The following is a 23,166-nucleotide window of genomic DNA, read 5'->3' as shown; positions in this document are numbered from 1 at the left end:
TTGTGATCTATAGGGACCTGTTGTGAATGCAGTGTAAAGTGGCAGATTGATTTTTTTTATCACGGCGTTACCTGAAGCAAATGGTACCACAGCGAGCCTGAGTGCCAACAGCAACAGAGCTTCACTGCATCACCACATCCACTTCACAGGAACTTAGGGGCAGATTATTCAAAGTCTGTTCCAAAATTCTGTTGCGGTAAAAAAAAACATGCAAATAGTTCCTTCAGATTAGAATGTTCATAGGCCTGAGGAACTATTTAGTTTAAAGAGAATTACGAAAGATTTTTTAGGGGCGATACTTTATTGGTTGTTTAAAAATAGGCATGATACAATAGCGTGCAATGCGTCAAATTCATCATCATGACGCTTCTATGTGACGAAGTTGTGGCAAAAGCGACGCGAGGTTCTCTGGTTCGAAACCCTCCCCAAACACTTCCTCATGAAGAGCAAAGAGAAGATAAATGGGAACAGCTCTTCCTGAGGGGCAGTGAATGGTCTGTTCGGGGATCCCTGCTGTTTACACTATTCATAAATATTTTGAAGTGAAATACATTTTACAATATAAATTGTGCTTATGATACCAAGTTACAGATGTAAAGGACATAAACTTCATTCAAAACGTTCCAACCAATTAAGCAAATGGGCTAAGGAATGGCAAATTGATTTAATGTATTGTTAAGTCATGCATATTTAAACAGGAATAACAAACATGTATACATGATGAAAGTATGTCCTTTGCTAAAGATGCAAAAGTAATTTGTCTGTAGTCATTTACTAAATGGTTCTGGTCAATGTGAAGTTAAACAACTGCTTGGATGCGTCTACGAACATACAAAAAGGATGGGAAAGACCACCTGTTCTATCAAAACCACCCTATCATGACATGGGTATCAGCTGTGACTCAGTGGGTAGCTAACTTGCCTTCCAGTCAGAAGGTTGTGGGTACAAGTCACTCCAGGGACTTAAGCACATTAAATCTAGGCTGACACTGCAGGGGAGTGCTGCACTGTTGGAGGTGCTGTCTTTTGGATGAGACATTAAACCGAGGCCTCGTCTGCTCTCTCAAGTGGATGTAAAAGGTCCCATGGCACTATTTCGAAGAAGAGCAGGGAAGTTATCCCTGGTGTTTGTCTCTCAATCAACATAACAAAAAAACAGATTATCTTGTCATTATCACATTGCTGTTTGTGGGAGCTTGCTGTGTGCAAATTGGCTGTTGCGTTTCCTACATTACAACAGTGACTATACTGCGAAAGTACTTCATTGGCTGTAAATCATTTTGAGACAGGGCCAGTGGTCCTATAAATGCAAGTCTTTCTTTCTTTACCAGTAGAGTCCAATCTACCTTCCCCAAATCTTCCCCAAATCTTCCTTCATTTTTTGAAAAGTGAGCCCTCCTGAAACTTGCCGCTAATACTGCGGTAATTTGCCTAATCAATTGAAAGCTGATGATACAATCCCCGATGTTCCCCACATGGAGATCAAATAGCTTTCCAAGGTCATGGGTAAGGACTGAATCCAACAGATTGTTCCCCCTAGTATTTTCCACAGCATGACTTGTAGGACTGCAATCGTTGACAGTATCAACAAATATTTCAGTCTTGCCTCCCTCCAGACTTGGGTATACCACAGGTCCACTTAATGGATGGATAATTGAAACCCCCCCCCCCACCACCACCACCACCTAATGACAACACTACTTTGTTCTGTTTTGCTCAGAATTCTCCATCTGGCTGATCCCATAGTCTGAGAGCCTACTATAGATGCCAAGGATCAACTTTACACCAACTCCCTGATCCAGCTGTATCCAAATTGTTTCAGCTTCTCTTTGTTAACCAAATATACAAATAAAGCTCAACCCATCCTTTTGTATCCTGTCCTACTCATTCAAAACCCCTGCACCCTTTCAACTGAACTCAGTATCATGGTTCGGATCGAACCAAATTTCAGAGATATTTATACTCGCTATTGCCTCCAGAGAAGCATGTGCCTGCAATTTCAAAATCTTATTCCTAACATGCAATATAGAAAGATATTTGGCCATAAGCTGGATGGTTAAGCGGTGATCTGATCAAAGTTTTCAAGATATTAAGGGGAACAGATTGGGTAGATAGATATAAACTATTTCCGCTGGTTGGGGTTTCTAGGACTAAAGGGCATAGTCTACAAATTAGAGCCAGACCTTTCAGTAGTGATATTAGGAAACACTTCTACACACAAAGGTGGTAGAAGATTGGAACTTTCTTCCGCAAATGGCAATTGATGCTAGATCAATTGTTAATTTTAAATCTGTGAGTGATAGCCTTTTGCTAACCAAAAGTATTAAGGGCAAAGGCGGGTAGATGGTTGTAGATCAGCCATGATCTCATTGAATGGCAGAACAGGCTCAAGGGGTTGAATGACCTCCTCCTGTTCCTGTGTTCCTATGTTCCTATGTTCCTATGTCAACTTGTTCGATAACTAACGGTACCATGCTTGGAATTTAGTCGATTAAATTTCTCTTGTTGATAATTGTAGCAAAAAGATCGTGCTGAGTGCAGAAGTTGATTTTCTCCTTCGTGGGCATGCAAACGTTTTCACTAAAATTATTGACAGGAGGACTTTCACTCCCACTGTGTGCAATTTTGAACATTATTCCTTCAAAAGAAAATTGATGTATTGAGAGGGTTCAGAGAAGAGCAACCAGGACTTAAGCCTGTAAGTTATGAAGTTTAAGACCCTCCATAAAACCTGCCTTCTGTTGCCTCGGCTCTGGAACTCCCTCCCTAAACATCTCCGCCTTTCGACCTCTCTTTCCTCATTTAAGATGCTCCTTAAAACCTACCTCTTTGACCAAGCTTTTGGTCACCTGCCCTAATTTCTTCTTATGTGGCTCGGTGTCAGATTTTGTCTTATAATACTCCTGTGAAGTGCCTTGGAACGTTTTATTATGTTAACGGCGCTATATGAACCTTTATAAAACTAAATTGTTGTTGTGGAAACTTCGTGAACGGAACTTGTTTTTACTGGAGAAGAGAAGATGGGGAGGGCGGGTTGGGAATGAACAAGAATCCAGTCTGTTAAATGTTGGGAGAGATGTGTGATGCATTTCTCATCATCATAGGCAGTCCCTTGAGGTCCAGGAAGATTTGCTTCCACTCTAAAAATGAGTCCTTAGGTGGCTGAACAGTCCAATATGAGAACCACAGTCTCTGTCACAGGTGGAACAGATAGTCGTTGAGGGAAGGGGTAGGTGGGACAGGTTTGCCGCACGCTCTTTCCGCTGCCTGCGCTTGATTTCTGCACACTCTCGGCGATGAGACTCGAGGTGTTCAGCGCCCTCCCGGATGCAATTCCTCCATTCAGGGCGGTCTTTGGGCTCCCAGGTGTCAATGGGGATGATGCACTTTATCAGGGAGGCTTTGAGGGTGTCCTTGTAACGTTCCTCTGCCCACCTTTGGCTCGTTTGCCGTGAAGGAGTTCCGAGTAGAGTGCTTGCTTTGGGAGTCTTGTGTCGGGCATGTGAAAAATGTGGCCTGCCCAGTGGAGCTGATCAAGTGTGGTCATTGCTTCAATGCTGGGGATGTTGGCCTGGTCGCGGTCGCTAACGTTGGTGTGTCTGTCCTCCCAGGGGATTTGTAGGATCTTGCGGAGACATCATTGGTGGTATTTCTCCAGCGACTTGAGGTATCTACTGTACATGGTCCATGTCTCTGAGCCATACAGGAGGGCGGGTATTACTACAGCCCTGTAGACCATGAGCTTGGTGGCAGATTTGAGAGTCTGGTCTTCAAACACTCTTTTCCTCAGGCGGCCGAAGGCTGCACTGGCGCACTGGAGGCGGTGTTGAATCTCGTTCTCAATGTCTGCTCTTGTTGATAAGAGACTCCCAAGGTATGGGAAATGGTCCACGTTGTCCAGGGCTGCGCCGTGGATCTTGATGACTGGGGTGCAGTGCTGTGCAGTGAGGACAGGCTGGTGGAGGACCTTTGCCTTTTGGATGTTTAGTGTAAGGCCTATGCTTTCGTACGCCTCAGTAAATACGTTGACTATGACTTAGAGTTCAGCCTCTGTATGTGCACAGATGCAGGCGCCATCCGGGTACTGTAGCTCGACGGCAGAGGTTGGAGTGGTCTTGGACCTGGCCTGGAGACGACGAAGGTTAAACAGGTTCCCACTGGTTCTGTAGTTTAGTTCCACTCCAGCGGGGAGCTTGTTGACTGTGAGGTGGAGCATGGCGGCGAGGAAGATTGAGAAGAGGGTTGGGGCAACGACGCAGCCCTGTTTGACCCCGGTCCAGACATGGATTGGGTCTGTAATGGATCCGTTGGTAGGGGTCACGGGCTGCATGTCGTTGTGGAGCAGGCGGAGGATGCTGATGAACTTTTGGGGGCATCCGAAACGGAGGAGGATGTTCCATCGACCCTCGCGGTTGACGGTGTCAAAGGCCTTTTTAGGTCGAAGAAGGCCATGTGCAAGGGCTGGTGCTGCTCCCTGCATTTTTCCTGCAGCTGTTGCGCTGTAAAAATCATGTCCATTGTGCCCCGTAGGGGATGAAATCCGCATTGTGACTTGATGTTTGTCAACAGGTTAGTCAGCTTGCGCTTTGAGTGCCAAATTAAAGAACACGGGTTCACAATGAACAGATCTCCATCAAGGCTGGAGATTAGATGTAAACTTTCCACCACAGTATAGTGGAATGGCAGTTGATGTTGTGCCAGTTAATCCATTTCACAAAAGAGCTGGATAAATATCAAATTGTGAATGGGATTGAAGGCCGTGATGATAAGTCTACACTGAGATGCTCAAATTGTTCCGATGCTGTCAAAACTGGAGGTGTTGGGTTGTCTGTGGAGAACAGTAAGTTATGGTTGAACAGCGGCAATGTGGGATGGATAGATGGGATGATGTGGTGATAGATTGTATACTTTCTATGGGAGGAGTGAGCTTGAAGAGTGGAATATTCTCTCTCTCATTCCATCTTTTCCTTTGCTCTTATGAAGAAACAGAAATTATGTCAAGTTCTAAGTGTGGAATTTACATCAAAGGGGGTTGAAATGGCTACAACTTTAATATTCAGGATCTGATCTGCTCCTCCCTTCCAGACAAACCACTAGAGTATTGCAGAAAGGACATTTCCAGAGCGACTGATTTATGGAGACAGAATAAATCAAATCATACTTTTATTACATGGAATTCTTAGATGGCTATCAGTGTTTGCAGATCACATTCTCCAATTACATTCACTTTTCCATGAAAACCACAAGCCAATGGCCAGTATTGGAGAACAGATACCAGTCTGCTGTGTCCCTTACAGTAGCATCAAACTCGCAGAAGGAAATAGCCATGTTAATAGGACTGCAGGACCATAGCGGAGAGAAAATGGTACGTTCCCTTTGCTGCTCCGCTCACTACCAAACATTCACCGGCCTTTTCTGACTCCTGAAGTGCTAAAAGCTGATCTCAAACTTTTTTTTAAACCGAAACCATGCCAATTTAAAAATATATCGGTCGGGTAGAAATTCATCTTGGGTGGTACCAGACGGGGCCACCCGTGATTCAGTTCATTGAAGCCAGTGGTTCCCACCCAAGCTGAATGTCCACCCCAATAATCCTGAAAATGTCACGGATATCAATATAATAAAGTATTGCAGCAACAGGACAAAGGTGAAGCGTCCCAATGACTTTAAATAATCTCAGATAGTCTATATAACGTCGTTAAACCAAGGTCCTGTCTGCCCTCTCTGGTGGATGTAAAATGTCCCATGGCACTATTTCGAAGAAGAGCAGGGAAGTTATCCCCGGTGTCCTGGCCAATATTTATCCCTTAATTAACACAACAAAATAACAGATTATCTGGCCATTATCATATTGCTGTTTGCGGGAGCTTGCTGTGCGCAAATTGGCAGCCGTGTTCCCCACATTGCAACAGTGACTACACCCCAAAAAGTACTTCATTGGCTGTAAAGCGCTTTGGGATGTCCGGTGATCATGAAAAACGCTATATAAATGCAAGTCTTTCTTTCTTTATATCAGGGATTCTCAACCTCTCTGCTTCTGAGGCCCCCCTCCCAGGTTATAAAAATTCTGCGGACCCCCTGTAACACAACACAAGTATTTTTACTGTATTAAAAATCATACAATTTTATATAATTAAGCATATATATTTATTATTTTTGTTTTACATACTTAATATGAAAGTTGTTGCTGATGAGAACTAAAAATAATGCCTTCAGCTGTCTTCTTAACGCAGACATGAAGACATTGAAGGCTGGAGTGCATCATCACCCCCAGCAAGCAAATTTTAATTTGATCATTTAAGTTTAAAGTTTAATTGCCGGTTTTAGTGCCCCCCCCCCCCACCTTTTAGCCAGGGGGCACTTTTATAATTTCTGTTTTTAGTGCCCTAAACCCCCCCATCCCACCCCCAAAAAAGGGCACTGGGAAAAAATGTATTTTGGAGTGTGACCCCGCCTTGCAGGGGGCATTTGTTTAAAATGCACAACTAAAATAGTTGAAGACATTGAAGGAGAGAGTCACACCGGGTCCCGAGTATTACGGCCTTGCTGCAGGCCCAGAGCCTGGAAAGTCTCTTTCTTTCCGTCCCCCCTTTCACCCCTCCAAGGCCACGTGGCCCGCGCACACTCTCTCCATTGACGCAGCACTTTTCAAACACGTCAGCAGCTTCCAGCCGACACAGGGCGGCTCCGCACCAGGGGAAAGGAAAGGGTTGCTGGGAAGGCTCTCACTACCTCGGCCCATGCAATGCCGGACTAACTCGTGGACCTCCCCACCCCCAACTCGGGTTTTAATCCCCGGGAGAGAAGTTATAACTCCCACTATTTTATTTAATGGTTAAAAGCGGTGAGTGGTTTATGAAATAAAAACAGAAAATGCTGGAAATCTCAGCAGGTCAAGGCAGCATCTGTGGAGAGAAATAGAGTTAACCTTTCAGGTCCGACTGAAACGTTAACTCTGTTTCTCTCCACAGGTGCTGCTTGACTGACTGAGATTTACAGCATTTTCTGCTTTCATTTGAGATTCCAGCATCCGCAGTATTTTGCTTTGGTATGAGTGGTTTATGAATATGCTTTAGTTGTCAATTTGTGCTTTGTACACTAGAGTATTGTCAAAGTACATTCTGTGATGCTGTTGGACATTGACACCTGTCACAAACAATTAAACAAACTGAAAACATATCCAAACCGAAATAAAAAATTACAAGGTATCAAAACATTTATTTACTTGACATTGCTCCATTCCTTCAGTATTTTCAGATCTAAAAGGTCATAAGAACATAAAGGAATACGAGCAGGAATAGGCCATTTGGCCCCTCGAGCCTGCTCCGCCATTCAATAAGATCCTGGCTGATCTGATCTTGGTCTCAACTCCACTTTCCTGCCCACTCCCCATAACCATTGACTTCCCTATAGTTCGATAAACTTCTGTTTTAAATGAAAACTTCCAGCAAAGTGCCCCCAGTAGTTTGCTAGTCATTTGCATTTGAAAGATATTGATCGAATTGTGACATTATTCTCTTACTGAGAGTTAATTGTTTGAACAATGGCGTAAACCTTTGAATACTGTTGAATACCTACATTTAACCAGAGATTTGGGCATCCCAAACCAGGTGCTCTGCACATTCGCAGGTACTATGTAAGCAGGGGCTTCACCCTTCCATAAATGGCCTGTAGGGAACAACCTATTCATCTTGTGCTTTTCATTCTCTGGTCGGAACTGTTTTCCTTTACCCATTTCCATTCAGTTGTCTTTCTGAGACATTCTTTACACTTGATTCATATCATTATGGATAATATTACCTTTTTCATTCAAATATTGAGAAAACTATTCCAAAGTTGTACACAGCTGTCCTTGTCCTACATCTGTGCTTGATTTTGTCTGTTGTTATTTTAATTTCTGGCTTTACAAATGTCCACTTTTGTGGGTTTGCTCAATATGTTTATTTTCTCTTGATCTTTCTGTTTGAGGAATGTCTCCTGATTGAATCATATAATGCTATGAATAATGCTGTGCCAAAAGTGTAAACCATACTATTAAACAAACAAGTGGTCAAAGCTTCAAACAGTGTAAACCAATGACACATGAACTAAATCTAAAAATGGATAAAGATCCAGTTCTTCTTTCTTGGTAGGTGCCTTTGAATCGCTCCTCACCTATTGACACAAGAAACCAGAACAAACCCAACAGAAATATTCTTGCCTTTAAGCTTGGTTATGGATGGACTGATCCTACCTCCCAGAATATGGTGGTTTTTCACAAGTGTTCTCAGCAATGGCTGTCTTGGGTTAGCTGTGGCTCAATTGGTAACACCCTGGTCTCTGAGTCACAAGGTTGTGGGTTCTAAAGCCCACTCCAGCCATTTGAGCTCAAAAATATAGGCTGACACTCCAATTCTTCTTCTTCTTAGGTGGTCCTTCGAATCAAGGATGACTTGCTTCCACACCAAAAGGGGATGTGTTCAATGAGTTCACAGGTGTTTCAATAAAGGACCTAATATTCCAGGTCCCGAACTGCATATTAAAGGTTGGAAGATGCCTGTGCGTGGATTTTTTTTACGTGGGGTGGCCGTTGCACACCAGCCACCATATGGGCTTGACAGAGCTAGGTCTTGGTCCAGTGGCAAGGGTTAACCGAGACGACTGGAGACCAGCTCTGCTCCATTGATCGAGTGCACGCACATATCGCAGTGTGGGCTGGCCCGTGATGCCCCTGGGGCCCTCGCCTCTTCAGGGCCCCGGACTCTCGCCTCTCCTGGGTCCTGATCACATTGCTCTGCAATCTCTCACCGCTCCTGCGCCCTGACCTCGTCGCTCCTGCTGTACGTGCCCAATCACCGACCTGAGTTATGGTGGCATCCAATCCAATCGCCCTCTTCACTGCCGTCGCCCTCCTGCACCAGCTCACGCTGTTCCCTGAAGTGGTATACTGTCATGCTGCTCTTCGGGCCATTCGCCTTTTATGGCCCAGACCTGCCGCTGGTGTTCTGGAGCAGGTCGGGGCCACCACACTGTCCAGGGGCCACTTGCCGCTCACCTTTTATGGGCCCCGACCTGCGTGAGAACACCAGCGGCAGGTCGGGGCCATAAAACACAAGCAGCGAACGGCCCCTGGACAGCATGGCGGCCCCGACATGCGTGAGAACACACTCCAATACAGTACTGAGGGAGCGCTGCACTGTCGGAAGTGCCATCTTTAGGATGAGACATTAAACCGGGGCCCCATCAACCCTCTCAGGTGGATGTAAAAGACCCCATGCCAATACTTCGAAGAAGAGCAGGGGAGGTACCCCGGGTATCCTGGCCAATATTTATCCCTCAATCAACAACACTAAAAAACAGATTATCTGGTCATTATCACATTGCTGTTTGTGAGAGCTTGCTGTACTGCCACATTTTCTACGTGTAAACAGTGACTACACTTTAAAAAGTACTTCAGTGGCTGTAAAGCGCTTTGGGACGTTGGGTGGTCCTGGAAGTCTTTCTTTGGGTCTTCTAATAAATCTGCAACAGAGAAGCTGTATACTGTGGTTCATCTCCTTTAAAGAGCTGGAGATTGTCTCTCGATGAATTGTTTGATTAACAGGCTCTACTGAATTCCAGCAACAAGTTGCAGGTTCTGATGGCTTAGAATGCTACGTTGATTCAATAGTTACAGATTCTGCTGAAACGTATCTTGAATTTACAGCTCTGGCTGCTGGTCTCTTACTGGATCAATAATCGGTTGATTTGGGCTATTTTCTGAGTTCAGCTGTTTCATGAGTGGCTAGAAATTATGGAAAGCATCCAATCAAATCACATAAATTAATCATGGATCATGGCTAAGAAGGCTACAGTTCTCCACCAAATGAATTGATCCACAGATCCTCACTATGAAGCCTTGGAATGTTTCTGTAATCTTATGTGTCACACGGCAGGAGAATAATTGTAGTCTTAAAATGGAAGTTGTGTTCTGAGGATGCCTCCAGCCTCACCTTATGTAAACACATAATGCCCCTTTATTATTTTAAATGTTTGTCATTTGTGCTTTAAATTTTTTGTGTTAACTCAGGTTTCTATTGAGCCCAATTTGGCACATGGTCTACTGGGATTTCCCATATCGGTCTACTTAGAATGAATGCAAGGGAAAACTGCTGTTGGGAGCTTGATGGTGTTGCATTTTACTGAAATGACAGATAAAAAGAAAAGAAAGAACTTGCATTTATATAGCACCTGTCATGTCCTCTGGTCGTCCCAAAGAGCTTCATGGCTAATGAAGTACTTTTGAAATAAAAACAGAGAACGCTGGAAATACTCAGCGGGTCAGGCAGCAGCTGTGGAGAGCAAAACAGAGTTAACGTTTCAGGTCGATGGCCCTTTGTAGTTCTGTATGAAGGGTCATCGAGCTGAAAGGTTAACTCTGTTTCTCTCTTCACAGGTGCTGCCTGACCCGCTGAGTATTTCCAGCATTTTCTGTTTTTATTTCAGATTCCAGCATCCGCAGTATTTTGCTCAAGTACTTTTGAAATGTGTGTGTGTGTGTGCGCACCTGTGTGCGAGTTCATGCATGTGTGTGCGTGGACCTTTACTGTACCTACATGGCAGCAAAAGTCCTAACAATGAAACTAGAAGTATACACACTAAAGCACAGCGACAATGATCTACAATCCTAGATTTTCCCACTGGTTTATTTTAATATGGTGCAGAACCCATTAAAATAATGTGTTACCTCTGGCATTAAAATTATGCTGATTTGGAAAATCTGGGCTATCTCAGTGTGTTAAAAAGAGAACTAAAATGTTTCTTTCCATTTTAAACACTTTGCAAAGCATGATGATCCCAGTTTAACACTTAAAGAGACACTCCAGTGTAATGACTTATCCTTCAGCTTTCTTTGTATTTGACTTCAAATCTGTTACAATTAAAAACAATGGTGCTGGTTTAAGCAGAGAGGCTGGTTCTCCTCTAACTGGTTTGTTATCAATTTGAAATGATAAAAATTACATTTATGATATGTTATTTATTTTGAAAATATTTCAACATTCTAAATTCTTTTTATGGGCTATTTTATTTCAAATAATTTAATATAATTAATATTGGGGGTCAGGATAGAGAGGCTTATTTTGAATCATTTTCAAATGAAACTAAAACTAGGGGACATAATCCCCTAAAACTAGGGGATATAGTCTCAGAATAAGGGGCCGCCCATTTAAAACTGAGATGAGGAGGAATTTCTTCTCTCAAAGGGTTGTAAATCGATGGAATTCTCTGCCCCAGAGAGCTGTGGAGGCTGGGTCATTGAATATATTTAAGGCTGATAGACAAATTTTTGAGCGATGAGGGAATAAAGGGTTATGCAGAGCAGGCAGGGAAGTGGAGCTGAGTCCATGATCAGATCAGCCATGATCTTATTAAATGGCAGAGCAGGCTTGAGGGGCCAGGTGGCCAACCCCTGCTCCTATTTCTTATGTTCTTATGTAGTTGAGTTAAGTCAAAAACAAAAAGGAAGCAAAATGTCCGAATATCCTGTTGGCCATGGCCAGTGACCTTGTTACCTCCAACGTCACGTGCCCTCTATCTGCCAATGGTGTCGATGGCTGCCTCCTCCATTGGCATCAGAATTTGCAGTGTTGCCAGACCTCCTCCTCTACCTATGGTTGTGTGCCAGCTTCTGCTGCAGGTAGAGTGGCCGTGGGTTAGTGCGTGCCCAGTTGAAGAGTTTTGGCAATGCGTGAAGCAGCTTCGCATAGTGTGCATACTGAAGAGAAGGGGCAGCAAATGTGGGCATGCGGGGGAAGTATTTGTGAGGGCAGTAAGAGGTGTTGAGTGTGTACATTCTAGCAGAAGGAAGTGTGGTGAAGTGTCCCATTGCGATTGGAGGAGTGGCATGGAGATAGGGTCGGGAAGGATTGACACTGCTGGGGTTAAGTAGGGTGGTTCAGGGCTATACAGAGAGAAAGATAGATATGAAGGGGAATCATAACTTGGGTAGTCTGTTCAGGTCATTGAATTTTTTCCTGCACTGCAGCCAGGTCTTTGGAACAATGTTGCTGGCATTGTCCTGCTCAACCACCTTTTGCCAGTGCCTATTGGAAGGGGAATAGAACCTCCTTCCTTTACCAGTGTAAATAGGCAACTTTGTTATCTGGTCAAGCTATACACAACCTAGGAATGCTTGAAGCTGCAGAAAAATGTTCCATTTCCCACGAGTGATGTACATCACTTCAATGAGTGCAAACATTTATAGGAAAAGATTCACATATTGGTTATCAGCAAGTGTCTTCACTGTTTCTCCTTACTGCTGCTGTGGTGATGTTAGTGAAAATGTTAAATTATCTTCATCTCATTTTACTCTTTAAACATCAATAGGACCCTTCTGCAGCAGTTACACATACTGTCTTGATTTAATCATTAGTGTTCTCTTATAAAGTAAAACAAAAATTGCTTTTTTAACCTCCCCTTTATATCTCATTGTCCAGGCTGGCATATTGGGAAGCTGTAATGGCACCACATCATTTTGTTTTCCTTAACTCCTGGGAGAGATGTTGGAGGCAACAGGAAGCAGGAATGGTCCCCAACTTGAGACCACAGGCCAAATGAGCCTTGGCCATAACCCAACTCAACTGGTGTTGTTTTCCTTCTGAGCTTATTATCTGCCCCAGCTTTACATCTGCAGAAAAATCTGGCATTGTTTCCCTACTGGGGAGAAGAAAACAAACTTTTACTTTATTAGTAAATCAGCCCAGACTAGGCCATCTTTCCCACACACACACTGGTTACGGGCAAGTCTACATCCGTAAATTAAGGTTTATTAGTTAGTCAGCCGTACTTGGACGCTGACAGGCAGCAATTTTTCCATCCATAATTTTGCTGGAAAAGAAAACGGGCCTAAGCACAAAACAGAAATCCTGTTTTGTATTAACAATTCTTTTGTGTTAATTTCACTCACCTCATCTCTATAATCTGAAGCATTTAACAGCCTGACAAGGATCTAGTGGAAGCTATCCGTATTTGGCTGGCAGGGTACCAACCACTGAGACACTTGACCCCAAGACCATGATACAGTAAAGTGAATGACTGTCTGCCAATTTGCTAAGGGATTTTCGTTGGATAATACTGGAGGATTGGGTTACAATGGTTCTCAGTGTATCTCTACAGAGAAAGGGAAAATCAGCTCAGGGCGTAGCACTTTCACTTCTGAGCCAGAAAGTTGTGGATTCAAGTCCTACTCTAGAGAATTCAGCATATAATCCAGGCTGACACTGCAGTGAAGTACTGAAGGAGTGCTGCACTGCTGGAGGTGCCACCTTTCAGATGAGACGGAGGCCCCGTCTGCTCTCTCAGGTGGACATAAGAGATCCCTTGCCACTATTTCAAAGAAGAGCAGGGGAGTTCTCCCCGGTGTCCTGGCCAATATTTATCCCTCAATCAACGTCACTAAAGCAGATTATCTGATCATTAATTTATTGCTGTTTGCGGGAGTTTGCTGTGCGCAAATTGGCTGCCGAGATTCCAACATTACAACATTGACTACACTCCAAGAGTACTTCATTGGCTGTAAAACGCTTTGGGATGCCCTGAGGCCGTTAACGTCTAAATGCAAGGCTTTCTTTCTTTCTGTGACTACCGCTGGTAAGTACGTGTGTAGGTTTCTGGTGAGAAGTGGGTCAGGCTTGAGTGTGATGCCCTCCACAGTTGGATAGACTGCTGACACTCACCGTCTTAGCTTCAGCCACCAGAATACCCGTGGGCAATGTTATGGAGGCTAGCGGGCATGTACAAAGGATGTTGCTTAACTTTATAACACTGTAACGCCAAGTCATGTGATTTTGGCTGCACTGTGCCAAGACATCGTCACCCAAAATGAACTGACCTTAGCCATTAAAACGTTACAGCCGCACTCCCAGCACCTAGTGCATGCTGCGCTGGGGATACCAAGGGGTCAAAGGCCAGCAGCCATTGAAGGGCCAGCCTTTATAGCATCACCGCCTTTCCTTCCTTTAGTCCACCACTGAGGGCTTGAGTTCCTGCGGTTGATTTGGATATTGAAGGCCGAAAACAATGGGCTGGCAAAGGGTAGGCCGAACATTAGCCCACAGGACCCTCCGGCAGGAATACTTCATTTTGCCTCTACTGGCCTCCCCTTTGAAGTACATTTTCCAAACTGGCAGCTCGCGTCAGGGGAACTGCACAGGTCCCCAATGGTGAACCAGGGCGAAAGAAAATGGCGGTACCGGACAAACTCCGCTGGCTGCTGGTGTTCAACATTCCAGCCCCTGACCCCGCAGCGCTCCCAGCGCCTCACGCAGCAGTCGTGGGTAGTGCCACTCAAATATTTAATACCACAATGGGTGAGATCAGTTCGTTCAGCCATGACCCTATTGAATGGCGGAGCGGACTCGAGGGGTCAAATGGCCTACTCCTGCTCCTGTTTCTTATTTGGGCAAAGACTTGGCCAGGGCCTCAGCTAGAGTTGCCCCCTAATTGAAATAAACTGCGGGGCTGTCACGAATCTTGCGCACCCTGGGCGGGACTTTCGTTATGTTGCCGCCTCTGTTCACGCCCCGCAGGGACGGTAACAGCAGCCAGCTTCCAGCGCCTCGGCAGCAAATTAGTTGGCAGTTTTGTGGGGGCGCTGAGCAGCACCGCCCAGGAGCGTCGGGCCGGCGTGCAATGCCACCGGGTTCGACTGCGCGATGAAACTTGTTGTGTGCCGACCCTATAGCGCCCCCTAGTGCGCCGTGGTGGGATCGCCTGGGAAACCAGCTGGCCAGAGCTGTCCCCGGTGGAGGTGAGTGATGGAATTGGTGAATGAGGTAAGTTGGATTGTTTAGTTACGTTTTATTTTTGTGATGTAGCTTTGTTGTGGGGTGTTTAAGGTATTGGGAATGTTTGATGTGTTTTTAGTCGCGATTTTGTTTTTTGCCACAGAAGCCTCTCTTCGGGCGCTCCAAGGCCGGCTCATTGGCAACGGATTTTCAGTTACTCAGCCGGCCTTGTGCCTGAAGAGAGGTGTGTAACACCTGCCTTAGTGTTCCCCCCCCCCCCCCCCCCCCCCCCACACACTCAGGGCCCAGTTGACAAATTTTTCTGACTGAGGCGCAAACTTTTCTCGAGAGCAAACTTTACCGTCCCGCCATGAATAACGCCGCAAAATATACGGAAACAAAAATCCAGCACTCTGTGCGCGGGTTTCCAATGTGCTATGCACCATCCAGCCACATTGGGGTTTGCTGAGTTCTTCTGTGCTTGATAATATGGGTGGATTGAGCACAGTGCACGTCAGCGCAACAGACTGTGGGCATCGCATTACTGGCCTCTATGTATCCCACCATTGTGGAAAAGCATGTCCCAAAATATAACCTGCAGTTGCCCTTTCTTGTTTAGTAACACTGTTCACATGTGGTTTCATGTGCTGTTACTAAAATGTCTAACAGCTCTCTTAAAATATTATTCGGGAACCATTAGGAAACGACTCATTTTCATGACACAATGGAATTTGAGTTGTATATAAAAAAAAAACAAATGTTTTGCATTAGTTGTTAAGTGACTCTCAGCAGGAAGATGTAGATGCATACTTTCCACTCGGGTGAAGCGCTGAGCAGAGATAGGGCGGGTTACAACTCATGCCTGCCAGATGTGGTGAGCTGACCCCCTGTTGTGTTGGCAGCGGTTCACCAGGGAGAAGCCGATGACATTGCTCGGTTTAAAGAACAATGCCTCCATGGCTTGCTGCATGCTTCCATGCACAGCTTGGTTCCTGTGGCAGGTGGTCCCAGTGTCACCCTGGAATGACACAGTACGCAAGAGTGGTTGTAGCCTTAACGGCCACTGGCAGAGCAATGCCTGCGGTGTAGATCCACTTGTGGCATGGGGCATAATAGTGTAAAAAGAAAAGAACGATTTGCATTTATATCGCGCCTTTCACGATCACTGGACGTCTCAAAGCGTTTTATAGTCAATGAAGTACTTTTGAAGTGTCGTCACTGTTGTAATGTAGGAAACGCGGCAGCCAATTTGCACACAGCAAGCTCCCACAAACAGCAATGTGATAATGGCTGGATAATCTGTTTTTGTTATGTTGATTGAGGGATAAATATTGGCCAGGACACCAGGGTTTAACTCAGCTGCTCTCCTTCAAAATAGTGCCATGGGATCTTTTACATCCACCTGAGAGATTAGACAGGGTGCTGGTATAACATCACGTCTGAAAGACATCACCACTGGCAATGCAGTACTCCCTCAGCCCTGCACTGGAGTGTCAGCTTACAGTCATGTGCTCAAGCTCCTGGAGTGGGATTTGAACCCACAATCTTCTGGCTCCTCAGACAAGTGTGCTACCCACTGAGCCACAGCTGACAGCATCCTTTGGGAAGTGAAGCCTCGACAGCTGCTGCTCCTTTGTCACAGGCAGGTGGGAGGGTCTTTGTGGGGGAGTTAACACCAGGTGGGTGCTATGTTCCTGACGTTGCAGCCTCACCAGCTTGGTGTCTCTCTGTTGCTCCTCCTCTTCTCCAAGAAACAAAGATATAGACACATTCCATTGGGAATGGCATCGTGCCTGGTCTCAAACAGGGGGGAGAGGAATGGCAGCCTCCTTAGTGAATGGCACAAGAGCAGATGCCAAATAATTGTCAATAGCAAAAGGACAAAAAAAACGAAACAACTAAAAAGACAGAGTAATAGAAATAGAAATTATAGAAATTTATGGCACTGAAGGAGGCCATTCGGCCCATCGTGTCCGTGCCAGCCGACAAAGAGCTGTGCCGCCTAGTCCCACTCTCCAGCTCTCGGTCCGTAGCTCTGTAGGTCACGGCTCTAAGTGCATATCCAAGTACTTTTTAAAAGAGACGCAGGGTTCTGCCTCTCCCACCCTGTCAAGCAGTGAGTTTCAGACCCCCACCACCCTCTGGTTCAAAAATGTTCTCTTCAACTCCCCTTTAATCCTTCGACCAATTACTTTAAAGCTATGTCTCCTGGTTTATTGACCACTCTACCTAGGCCCCTCATAATTTTACACGCCTCAATTAAATCTCCCCTTAGCCTCCTTTTTTCCAAGGGAAACATCCCCAGCCTATCTAATCTTTCTTCATAGCCAAAATTCTACACTCCTGGCAACCACCTCTGTACCCTCTCTAATGTGGTGACCAGAATTGTATGCAGAATCTAGCTGTGGCCTAACTAGTATTTTGTACAGTTACATAAGAATATAAGAACATACAAAATAGGAGCAGGAGTAGGCCTTATGACCTCTCAAGCCTGTTCCGCCATTCAATAAGATCATGGCTGATCTTCAACCTCAACTCCACTTTCCTGCCCGATCTCCATATTCCTTGATTCCCATAGAGTCCAAAAATCTATCGATCTCAGCCTTAAATATACTCAAAGACTCAGCATTCATAGCCCTCTACGGCAGAGAATTCCAAAGATTCACAACCCTCTGAGTGAAGAAATTCCTCCTCATCTCGGCGTATCCCTTATCCTGAGACTATTCCCCCTAGTTCTAGACACTCCAGCCAGGGGAAACTACCTCTCAGTATCCACCCTGTCAATCCCCTTCAGAACCTTCAATGAGATCACCTCTCATTCTTCTAAACTCCAAGGAGTTTAGGCCCATTCTACACAATCTCTCATCATAGGACAGCCCTCTCATCCCAGAAATCAATCTAGTGAACCTCCGTTGCACTGCCTCCAAGGCAAGTACAGGACGCTCTGGTCCGGAAACATCCGTGGTTTGGAATTAGTTTGCGGAACTGCTGCTTTCCTGGGCCTGGGCGTAGAGCTCACTGTTAAGCGCTCCCGTGACGCTCAACATCTCACTCTGCTTCCTCATTGTGAAGTTGTGGGACTTTACGGTGCAGTGAAGGGGCGTCAGACCCGAGACAGACAGAGAAATGACCAATTGCCAACATTCCCTGCCTCTCCTCCCTCACCCTGCTATCACCAGCACTGACCTCCCATGGTTCTGAAAATTCTCTGTTTCGGCAAAGGTCAGGTCCCGAGGGTGGCGGACCAGAGAGGTTCAACCTGTGTATCCTTCCTTAGATAAGGAGACCAAAACTGTGCACAGTACTCCAAGTGTGGTTTCACCAAGGCCCTGTACACTTGTAGCAAGACTTCCTTACTCTTATACTCCAACCCCCTTGCAATAAAGGACAACATGCCATTTGCCTTCCTTACTGCTTGCTGTACCTGCATGTTAGCTTTCTGTGATTCTTGCATGAGGACACCCAAATCTTTCTGAATATCAACTTTTAAAAGTTCCTCACAATTTAAAAAATATTCTGTTTTTCTATTCTTCCTACCAAACATGTCCTTACATTATACTCCATCTGCCACCTTACTGCCCATTCACTTAATCTATCTATATTCCTTTTCAGCCTCTTTGTATTCTCCTCACAACTTACTTTACTGTCCCACCTAGCTTTGTATCATCAGCAAACTTGGATACATTACACTCGGCCCCTTCATCTAGGTCATTAATATAGATTGTAAATAGCTGAGGCCCCAGCATTGATCCTTGCGCCACCCCACTAGTTACAACCTGCCAACCTGAAAAAGACCCGTTTATCCCTACTCTCTGTTTTCTGTCCGTTAACCAATCCACTGTGCATGCATATTACTCCCAACCCCATGAGCCCTTGTGTAATAACCTTTTATGTGGCACCTTATGGAATGCCTTTTGGAAATCCAAATATCCACTGGTCCCCCTTTATCTATCATGCTAGTTACATCTTCAAAAATCTCAAAGAGTTGTCAAACACGATTTCCCTTTTATAAAACCATGTTGACTCTGCCTAATCATATTATGATTTTCTAAGGGCCCTGATACCACTTCCTTAACAATGGATTCCAGCACTTTCCTGACAACTGATGTCAGGCTAACTGGCCTGTACTTCCCTGTGTTCTCTCTTCCTCCTTTTTTGATTAGCAGTGTTACATTTGCTACCTTCCAATCTGCTGGGACCATTCTAGAATCTAGGGAATTTTGGAAGATCAAAACCAAGGCACCCACTATCTCTGCAGCCACCGCTTTTAGAACCCTAGGACGTAGTACGTCAGGTCCAAGGGATTTGTCGGCTTTTAGTTCCTTTAGTTTCTCTAGTACTTTTTCTCTACTTATATTAATTATGTTAAGTTCCTCACCCTCATTAGACCCTTGGTTCCTCACCATTTTTGGTATGCTTTTTGTGTCTTCAGTGAAGACAGATTTATTTTGTTTTGTTTTGTCGTTTTCTGCCATTTCCTTATTCTCCTTAATCATTTCTCCTGTCTCAGCTTGCCCATATGAAATGGGCTTGTGGGCTTTCAGCAAGTTGGTTCAACTTAGCACTAAACTTAGTTCAATATAACCACTGATCTTAAATAAAGGACAAGAGAAAGGAATTGGATTTTTCACAGCAGCATTTTTGATTGGGGACCTTAATCTTTTTTTGTTGTGAACCGTGATTATGATTTATTTTTGCTGCATTTTTGTTGGTTTCATTTGTTTTGCTGAATGTTTGATGATGAGATTTTTCATTGCTGCAAAAAACCTGAAATGGAAATTTCTCTGAGCCATCCCCTCAGCATTGCAGCTCAGAATATTGAGCAGAGAGGAGAATGGGACTTCCTTGGGGCCTCAGGCCACTAAACCTTTTTCCTCTATCACCTTTTCAGTCAGCGAGTTCCAGACCCCCACCAAACTCTGGGTGAAAACATTTCTCCTCAAATCCCTTCTAAACCTTCTACCAATTACTTTAAATCTATGCCCCCTGGTTATTGACCCCTCTGATAAGGGAAATAGGTCCGTCCTATCCTCTATCTCGGCCGCTCATAATGTTATACACCTCAATTAGGTCTCCCCTCAGCCTTTTCTGTTCCAAAGAAAACAGCTCCAGCCTATCCAATCTTTCCTCATAACTAAAATTCTCCAGTGCAGGCAACATCCTTGGAAATCTCCTCTGTACTCTCTATAGTGCAATCACATCTTTCCTGTAATGTGGTGACCAGAACTGCACGCAGTACTCCAGCTGTGGCCTAACTCGTGTTTTATACAGTTCAAGCATAACCTCCCTGCTCTTATATTCTATGCCTCGGTTAATAAAAGCAAGTATCCTGTATGCCTTCTTAACCACCTTATCGACCTGTCCTGCTACCTTTAAGGATCTGTGGACATGCACTCTAAAGTCCCTTTGTTCCTCCACGCCCAATTTTAAGATTGTGTCACCCTTGTTCAGGACTCCCCCCCCCCCCACCCCCCAGAGGAAACAGCCAATCTAATTTTATGCTATTGCATCCTTTTCTCATTGTAAACACCTCAATTACATCCCCCCTAACCTTTTGACCTCAAGGGAATACAAAAGCAAAATACTGCGGATGCTGGAATCTGAAATAAAAACAGAAAATGCTGGTAATACTCAGCAGGTCAGGCAGCATCTGTGGAGAGAGAAACAGAGTTAACGTTTCAGCTCGATGACCTGATGCAAGTTAAAATAAATTTACACCCTATCTAGACTCATCTTTTGTTTCTTAACTTGTCCCATTACCATCTCCTTTTGCCTTGCATCATCATCCCTTTTGTCTCTTAATCTTTCCTGCCTTCCTGCCTATCACAGACCTTCCCTTGTGTTCTTTCCTCCCCTCCCCCCTTTTCCTGCCCCTACACTTGCTTAAAAACCTGTTACATCTCTAACTTTTTCCAGTTCTGACACAAGGTCATCGACCTGAAACGTTAACTCTGTTTCTCGCTCCACAGACGCTGCCTGACCTGCTGTGTAATTCCAGCATTTTCTGTTTTTATATCAAGGGAATACAAACCACGTTTACGCAATCGGGCATCATAATTTAACTCTTTGAGCCTCGGTAACATTCTGGTGAATTGGCGCTGTACCGCTTCCATGGGCAATATATCCTTTTCGCAGTTTGGTGCCCATGTACCTTCTGGACAATTTCTTCACAGCTCTGGTCCACAATTGGCAATTCATTTCCACATAGCTTAGGGAAATGGCCATTCAATGCTCCAATGTGCTGTGCCTGTCTGATCGGATTATTGAGTAGCAACAAGTGCTACAGTATCGAATGTGTCACTTTATTCACTACTGACCCTGAGGAAGATCCTTCCAATGATTGCAGGGTTGTGGATAAGAGCAGGGGAGCGAGACTGATTGGACAGCTCTTTCAAAGAGCTGGCACAGTTACAAAGGGCTGACTGGCCTCCTTCTGTGCTGTATGATTCTATGATGTGTCCTTCCAAAGCTCTTCAATTAGATCACTTTAAAACATATTTGAGGGTATTACAGTAACTAAAGACTCGTGTTATATAAATGAAAATATTGCTTATTTGCTGGCACAAAGTTAAGAATTTGTTAAGAACCCATTTGCCAATTTTGACTTCAGTATCTTTTCTTCTTTGCTACATCTCATCCATTACTATTTCACTTATAGCAAGAATTGAACCATGTTGCGAAGCAGCTTTGTGTCTGCTGCTTTCAGTTTCTGGTGTATTCTGGCACAAATTCCGAACACTTCTCATTAATTATATTCATGTCAAAGCTGACGTAGCTGGTGCCAGTTGAATCAAAAATTCAATTCGCGTTTCCAGCACTTTTATTGACGTCATGTTTGGAAATGTCTATTGCAGCCCATGTATCAAACAAAGAAACTGCTACACCCTTCAGCACAGACCATATGTAGCAATAAAGCTGCAAGAAAAACCGTGAAGTACATCAACATTGTTCAACATGTGTTCTTCACGTTGCATTAAAGCACAAAATACTATTATAGCTTTAAAACAATATAAAATAAATCAGGGAACGTATTGCAGTGAGTCAATGGGAGGTGCTGAAACCAACTTCAAATTGGATTTTCAGCATTTGTGGAATAAATGGCTTGAAAAATGGGAACACATGCTTTGGCAAATGAGATACGTCCGCCAATAATTGATTAAAATGGTGTTTTCAGTTTACAAGCAGAAATCCATTCTCACTGTGTTAAACCTTCGTTGGCAATGCATTATGCCAGTAACGCTGCCAAAAACAGCCGTACCACTGATGTTGCCATTTCCTGTTGAGCAGCAAGTGTACGGCAACATTACTGAATATCTGAAAATCCCCCCACCCCTCGATATCATGTGTAAATAATTAACTTGGGGGAAGCGGTTCAGTCTGTGAGCTGGTGACCTGTCACCTTGGGACTGTTTCAAAGGATACAAGAGGTTGCACTGTGAGCACCTGTGGATCTTGATTTATCATCTTCGGGAGATGAGAGGTCGGGAGAAAATAAGAGAGGACAGAATAGTAAGAGGAATCAAATGGATGCAGGCTGTGTTATTCCCTGGTGCTGTGTTGAATAAAGCCTAATAGCATTGCTGTTTAAGTGATGTGATCTAATACCACTTCATGTTGGGCCACATGGCACATCATCAGCTACTCCTAATTTCTTTTTCAAATCCAAGTCTCTTTCAACTTACCCCTCTACTGAAGTGTTAAGGAGGCTAGAAAATGCCACCTTGACATGCGGATAATGTATGGGGGAGGTCTCTTGCAGAAGATATCTTTGCTTTTATTACTGAATTTCCATCTCACGTAAAGAGCCATTTCAGGTCTTCAACTGCACCAGATTGCTCAGTGTAGACGCTCCAATCACATGGGTTATGGATGCGGCTAGGGGCTACTTCTTTGGGCATTCTGGAAATCCGCATATTGGACTGGGCCAAAGCTTCACTAACCTTCCCTTGAAGTAGACTGCTGTAAGTTTGCTGCTGCAGTTTCTTTGGACACTAAGGGAATCAGGGGATATGTGAACAGGGCGGGAAAGCAGAGCTGAGGTCGAAAATCAGCCTTGCCCTTACTAAATAGAGGAGCATGCTCGAGGGGCCGAATGGCCTATTCCTCTTAATTCTTACATTCTTATATTAGGTTCTTAATCATGTCAAGTCTGTAACACAGGTACAACATCTGAAATCCAGCAACCTCGGGACCGAGACCGTGTCGGTTTTTGGATTTTTCCATATTTCGGACCTCGCTGTTGGTGCTCCTTGCCGTCCACCAATCCTCCGCTTCGCGCTGCCCGCCAATTCTCATCGGTTCTCGCCACCCGCAGCCCCCCGGCGCTGAATTTTTTACTGGTTTTGATCGGTTTCCTCATCACTCGCCGCCCAATGTTGCCATCTTGGTTGCCTCAAAAATGTCTGCTTTTCGGACAATTCCAT

Source organism: Pristiophorus japonicus, chromosome 17 (genome assembly GCF_044704955.1).
Source record: "Pristiophorus japonicus isolate sPriJap1 chromosome 17, sPriJap1.hap1, whole genome shotgun sequence".
NCBI lineage: Eukaryota > Metazoa > Chordata > Chondrichthyes > Pristiophoridae > Pristiophorus > Pristiophorus japonicus.
This window is presented reverse-complemented; position numbering follows the sequence as displayed.